Genomic DNA, 6,784 nt, shown 5'->3' on the forward strand with positions numbered 1-6,784 from the left:
TATTACTGCTACTGCTGTGTTACTGTTACTATTGCTCTCATATCACTGCTACTTTCACATCACCCCTGTTGCTAGTGCTTTTCCAGGTGCAGCTGAATTGACAACTCAGTTGTTAAGGCTTATAAGTATTCTTTACCTCCCCTTGTGTCGAATCAATAAATTGGGTAATACTTCCCTCGAAGACCGTTGCGATCCCCTATACTTGTGGGTCATCACCGGTCAAAATAGGAACCTGGGCGTTGATTTCGTCCAATTCCGAGAATATTTTGTTACTAGGATTTCTGAAACCAAAAACAGCAGAAAACAGGAACTGGCCCTTCGGCATCTCGTCAATAGGTTAGTTCCAGAAAACGCATAAATATGACATAAAATGTGCATATAACATGTAGATATCATCAATAATGTGGCATGGAACATAAGAAATTATCGATACGTCGGAGACGTATCACAGAGCTATTACCTGGGCGGCGGGAGCTGTGGCCGCAACATCTAGCATGAAGATGTCATGAGTTGCGCCCTCGCCTGCCAGAAATGTGGCCTCCGGGGTGTGCTTCGGTGTCCCCCCCCCCCCTTAGCTCCATGGTTCTGAGAAGTTGGAGCTGCTCCAGCTTTTGCTACACATACATGAAGTTGAATTCATGAAATATAAAATGCAGAGCACACCTCGTTATATCTGGGACGCACCACGTGATCGCTTAAATCTTTGGCTGGAAGTCCATCTCAGCTTATGGAGAAGTATTTCCTGGCGTTGGAGTTGGCCTGGCCACGACAGTGAGGATGGCTATGGCGGCCGGCGCTGAACCACCCGGCACTGCCGTGACGTTCCCAAATAGCAGGTAATTAGAAATCTTGAACCAGTTTTCAGATCCATATTTTGATACTAATAGAATTATGGATCCATTATGAACTCAAGAGAGGAGATGGATTTGAAAAGTTAAGTGCAAGCTGCTCTAGCTTTTGGTACACAAACATAAAAACACGGACCGCTCGTAATTTACATCCGACTGCTACTGGTTTGACTTCATCGTAACGCGATTTACATTTTTCACCACTGAATCGTGGACTCCGGTGAACGAGTCGATGTACCTTCAGCCGAAGTCAAACTTGTCTGATTCATTCTCGCCGCCACGCAAATCGAGTTGTAGCTCGCTGCCACCACCGCAAGGAGCTTGTTGTTGCCTCCACTACGTCTCACGCTGCCTCACCAATGACGAAGTTGGTTGTGGCGGCCACACAAGTTTCTGGCGGCGGCGGCAACAAGCTACAACTCGATTTTTGCGGCAGCAAGAATGATTCAGACAAGTTTAACTTCGGTTGAAGGTAAGTTGATTTGTTTGCTGGTGGCTTCGATTCGGTGGTGGCATGTGTGAATCACGCTGCGGTAAAGTCAAATCGGGAAAGAGTCTGGGCATTGGGAAACATACCTGAGAGAGGAGGGGAGAAAGATAAAACGCGCGTAACATTTTGGTCACTTATCGATGGCAGTGGGATGTAAATAAATAACCAATCCATGTTTTTATGTTCTGCGGAACCAACTCCACGTATTTGTACCAAAAACTGGAGCAACTACACGTATTTGTACCAAAATCTGGAGCAACTCCACAGATCAAAACAAAAAAGCTGAAGCAGCTCCAATTTTTCAGAACCATGGAGCAGGGGGGACACCGGAGCAATCACGGTGGCCTCCATTGTGCAAGCTAAGGCATGGGGGCTGCGGCTGGATGAGAGTGGAGGAATCAGCAGAAGTGCGAGGGTTGTGGACCAGGTGGAAACATTTCTCCACATGCTAGCTGTCTGCGTGTTGTCCGCGCTGCCGCAAACTGGCCCCAAATTTGGGTAATTTGGGGCCAGTTTGCTTCAAAACGGACACGTCCGGCGTCTCGGTAGCGCGTTGGGCCTCGTTTTCGGCCTCCACGAACCACGACGGTCACAATCCATCGGGATGTGGGGGACCGTTGGAGATGGCCTAAGTAACCAGTACCGCCAAAATAAAAACTACTTTAGAGTACAGGAGGACATGTTTTTCAGTATACTAACACTAAAAATAAAATCAGTTCAGATGTCTTTTTCAGCATGTGCTAGACCTGTTTTTTGTCACCGGATTGTAAACTACTCTCTTAGTACACTATTATAAGATGTTTAGGTTTTTTAAAAATGCATATATCTAAAATTTAATTGTGTGTCAGTGTAGGATCACTTATTTCGGTCCATATCTAGTACACATTAAAATATCAAAAACATTTTATAATAGTGAAAGGAAAGAGTAGCAATTTTTTTCGGTTTAACCCCTTCTGCGTATATGCTAGAGTTGCTCTTGCAATTATTGGGCATCTTCAAATTGTACAAACTATAGGTGTGCGTATATGAGGACATGACTGAAAACAGCAAACAAAACAAAGCACATGCTACCAACCGTCGGCGCCCATGACCAGCCAGGCTAGTAAGCAGCACAGCATATTGAATAGTGGTATAGTACATCTCGATAAATTGTTTGTTTATCTTAGCCAGCCATCATGTGCCTGGAGCCATATGGGTCAAGTCATTTTTTTCAGAATAAAATTGTTCCTCTTGGCCGCCGTGACATTACAGATCTTGTGTATTGCTCCGTTGAACGCCGTGATAGTATAAGCGCACGCCCTCACTAATCTAGTTGCCAACCCAGTTGAGGAAAATGGACTGCTCATTCAGTCTTATTCCCCTCGCTCTGAAGGTTCATCTTCTCTAGGTAAGCGCCTTTACAGCTTCTCTATCCATCTTCAGATTCGTATTTAGCCCGACGATAATCCCTGTTGATGTGCTTATTCGCCCCAGGTTTTTCGTTAATTTTTCACCGAACCTTGAATCTGTTTGCTGGATAAACTAGCGTTTCTCTTAATAATGTTCGTTGTCTGTCAGAAGCTCTACCAGCAAGATCGAGTGGCAGAGCACCTAATTTCGTACAGCTTCTTAACAGTACATGCTCTTGCCCATAAGGATTTTTCCACAAGAATCGCTACCATGGAGAACAACAAGTTGGATGGTGTGAGTGATGAGCCAAGGAAGATGCCATTCCAGTTGTTAAAGGAGATCACAAACAACTTCGACCCGGAGAGAAAACTTGGTAGTGGTGCCTCTGGAGAGGTTTATAAGGTATATACCCCCTAACAAATTACAGGGCTATAGTTTTTTATTAGGGACATTTCTGTGTAACCCCAGTTGTATCCATTCCCTTGTTCTTTGTTTTTGACAAACGTTAGCTGTTTTGAGTACTATTTTGTACTGATGTGACTATGTCTACTGCTAATTGTCTTGGTTCTTAAGTTGGTTCTGTAACTTCTGTTGGCAAGTGAAATAAATCATCTAATTTAAATGGAGCAATTATGGAAGAGTACAGGTCCAAACCCACATCGTGCATATACATGGATGAACCAAACCTGATTTAAAGCTTCAATGCAACACATGAACTTGAAAGAGTTTCTCCTGAAGCAAGTCAATTCTGTGAGCTCATGCTCCCAAGGTACATGCATATAATTAAAGGTCGAATATTATAATGAAATGACAACATGCTAAATTTTGTCGGTAGTTCTAGGATGTAGCAGCTATTCAAAGATGTGACTAATATTATGAAACAATGGTATTATTGATTGTGAGCATGAGAATGATTGCATGTAAAACACACCACCAAAAGGTATGAGGTGATATACCAAAATTAAGTGGTGGAAGATGTGGACGAAACTTTTAGGCTTTGTACTACTATGTTATGTGTTTCTACATTGAAAAGTATTTACTAATATGTGCATAAATCATAAAAGTTGGGTATCATAAAAGTATGAACGTTGTTGAACAGGGAGTCTTTAAAGATGGAAAAGTGATTGCCGTAAAAAAGCTGCGTTTCATGCCCTGGAGTGACGACAAACAATTTCAAAATGAATTTGAACACCTTACAAGGCTCAAGCATCCAAATATTGTCCGATTAGTGGGATTTTGTGACGAAACAGAGGACGTATGTGTACCAATCGAAGGCCAAATTATACATGCTGTGCACATGCACAGGGCGCTCTGCCTCGAGTACGTGCCCAACGGTGGTCTTGGCCAGTTTCTTTATGGTATGTTGGCTGATCTAAGACAAGTGCGCTGTTCAGTATGTAATAAATTACTATACAAGTTTGATTTTTGAGGATTCTTCTCTTTGATCTGGCAGAAAAACATCTTGGACTTAGTTGGCGCATATGTTTCAAAATTATCCAGGGGACTTGCCAGGGCTTAAAATACCTTCATAAATTTCTCACCATGCACTTTGATCTGAAACCGGATAATATATTACTAGATGAGAAGATGATGCCGAAAATAGCAGATTTTGGTTTATCGAGACTATTGGGTGAAGAGAACACCGTAATGACAAAAACTCCTCTAGGGACAATGTAAGATTAATGTCTAATTCGAAGTTTGGAACACATATTTGTAATCAGCCTAACTAGAATCTATTTACTCTGATTTGGTTTTTTCTACTCATGTTACCAAGCAGTGGATACTTGCCACCGGAGTTCATAAACAAGCAAATAATCTCAAATAAATATGACATATTCAGTTTGGGTGTCATAATTAAAAGGATATTGACTGGAATGGACTACTTTGAAATTTGCCACATGGATGACAATGAATGTATCGAGCATGTAAGTATATTATGTTCTTTGTTTTCAGTTTGAAGAATAAGTTCTTTGTTTTTTGTTAGTACTGTGAAAAAATCTGTTTCCAAACAAAATGGCCTTACTTGGCAAAAGAGAAATGCAACTGGCCAGCTAGGGATGACAAAAGATGAAAAAGTCTACAGCTTCAGGCATGCATGTTCTTTCATCATTTTCATGATATTAATACATACACTTTTTTTAAAGGTACACAACAACTGGAGGAAAAGGTTGCAAGAGATACCGGATTATCCCTGGCTTGAGGTAGATTGCAAGCAAGTTAGGACCTGTATTGAGATAGCTGTAGAATGCACGAAGGAGGACCCACGTAAAAGGCCAACGATTAACAAAATCGTTTCTAGACTAACAAAGGGGGAGGGAAACAAAAATATCTCCAAGGTACATCTGTTCTTATGTCATTCCCATACATGAGTTGCGATTTTAATATGTTTGACTGCCAACTGAGATTTATGTTCCGCTTTATCTAAACAGTATGAAGAGCAAGTAGATATTCCCTTTATTACTTTTTTGTAACATTATTTGCATGATGAGTTCTTGTTCGGTACAGCCCATCTGGAAAAATGGTAGTTAATGAAAGACCTTCGTTAAATTGATTTAAGAGGATGAGAGAAAGATGAGACGTCTGACATAAATACGGAGTTGTCTGTAGGAGAACAAATGAGGCCAGCAAAGAACAAGGTCTGCGAAAATCGGTCTAGAGTACAAGAAAACAAGTGAAAACTAACTTTTCTATAAAAAAACCAAATCCTGACATGCATACTTCACCTATTGGATCTGTGCTAAATATAATGTTCAGGTGAAAAATTAGACTAAATTACTCCAGGTTCCTGACATGTATAGGTGAGTGATCGGTTGCGATGATGAGAGGAAGAACTACATTAAATAATTAGAAGGACATGTTTTGATCTCCATCACTGATTGAATGTGAAGTTATAAACTTTTTTAGGAGTGTATCGAAGAAACGCTGCCGCTTCACAATGAACAATTTTTCCATTATGTCTCCGAAATGTCTTCTCCAGGTTAGTCCTACTGTAAATGATATATTTCAATAGCATGTTTCCACCCCTGCTTGCATCAGTAACTCTATGTCAAAAGAAAAGGCACGCCTTATATCGAAGTGCTGCAACAACCAGAAATTTGGAAAAGTTATAGTACCATTCTCTACATTAATCACAGATAGGACTAAAATGCTTCGTAAACATTGCACATACATCTGAAAGCACCTTTACTTTAGTGCACCTGTGTTTTGTGGTGGAGCCGCTGCTCCATGGAGCTTAAAACTTGCTCTCAATCTAGAAACAAATTAGCCCAAGGACATCACTTTTGCTATCTAGTTCTTCTTAATCTGTCATCTGTTTGCACATGTGACCGACAAAGTACGCAGGTTGGGCCTAAACCATTTTGATACCCAAGGAATTTTTATATAGGTTATAATTGGAGCAAACTATAAATGCACAAACTGCAAATTGTTGCAGCTCACATTATTTGCTAACCTTGCTCTTATGTGGAGTGAATGTTGTCTAATCAGATCTGGAAGATGGAGATGATCGTATGGAGAACAAGTCGCTCCTTCACATGTTTGAACTTCCGTTCCATTTTCTTTGTGAAATCACAAATGGTTTCTCAGAGGAACAAGTAGTTTCTTATCAGACATCTGCAACAGTTTTTAAGGTATTTTTGTTCCTTCAACCATATGTCATCATGTCTACCATATATTAGTAAGCAAAGTTAAACAGGGCATACTTCGCTCTGGGGAAGAGATTGCTGTGAAGTTCTTAGACGGAAGCCATCTCGCAACTCTTGATAATATGTTTCAGAAAGAATTTGGCAATCTCATGGATGCCAAGCACGATAATATATTGCAATTAGTTGGCTTTTGCTGTGAAAATGAAAGGAAGATGGTCAAGCATGAAGGGAGATATATTTTTACGGACGAGGTAGCTTATCTACTATGCTATGAGTATGCCCAGAGTGGAAACCTTGACAAATATATCTATGGTGAGATATGATACTAAAGTCTCTCTTCTTCCTTTTGACTTTTGAGTAAAATTCGGTATTAATCATATACTCCTATTTGATAAAAAAATTGTTTATTTGGA

The sequence above is a fragment of the Lolium rigidum genome, chromosome 6 (genome assembly GCF_022539505.1).
Source record: "Lolium rigidum isolate FL_2022 chromosome 6, APGP_CSIRO_Lrig_0.1, whole genome shotgun sequence".
Lineage (NCBI taxonomy): Eukaryota > Viridiplantae > Streptophyta > Magnoliopsida > Poales > Poaceae > Lolium > Lolium rigidum.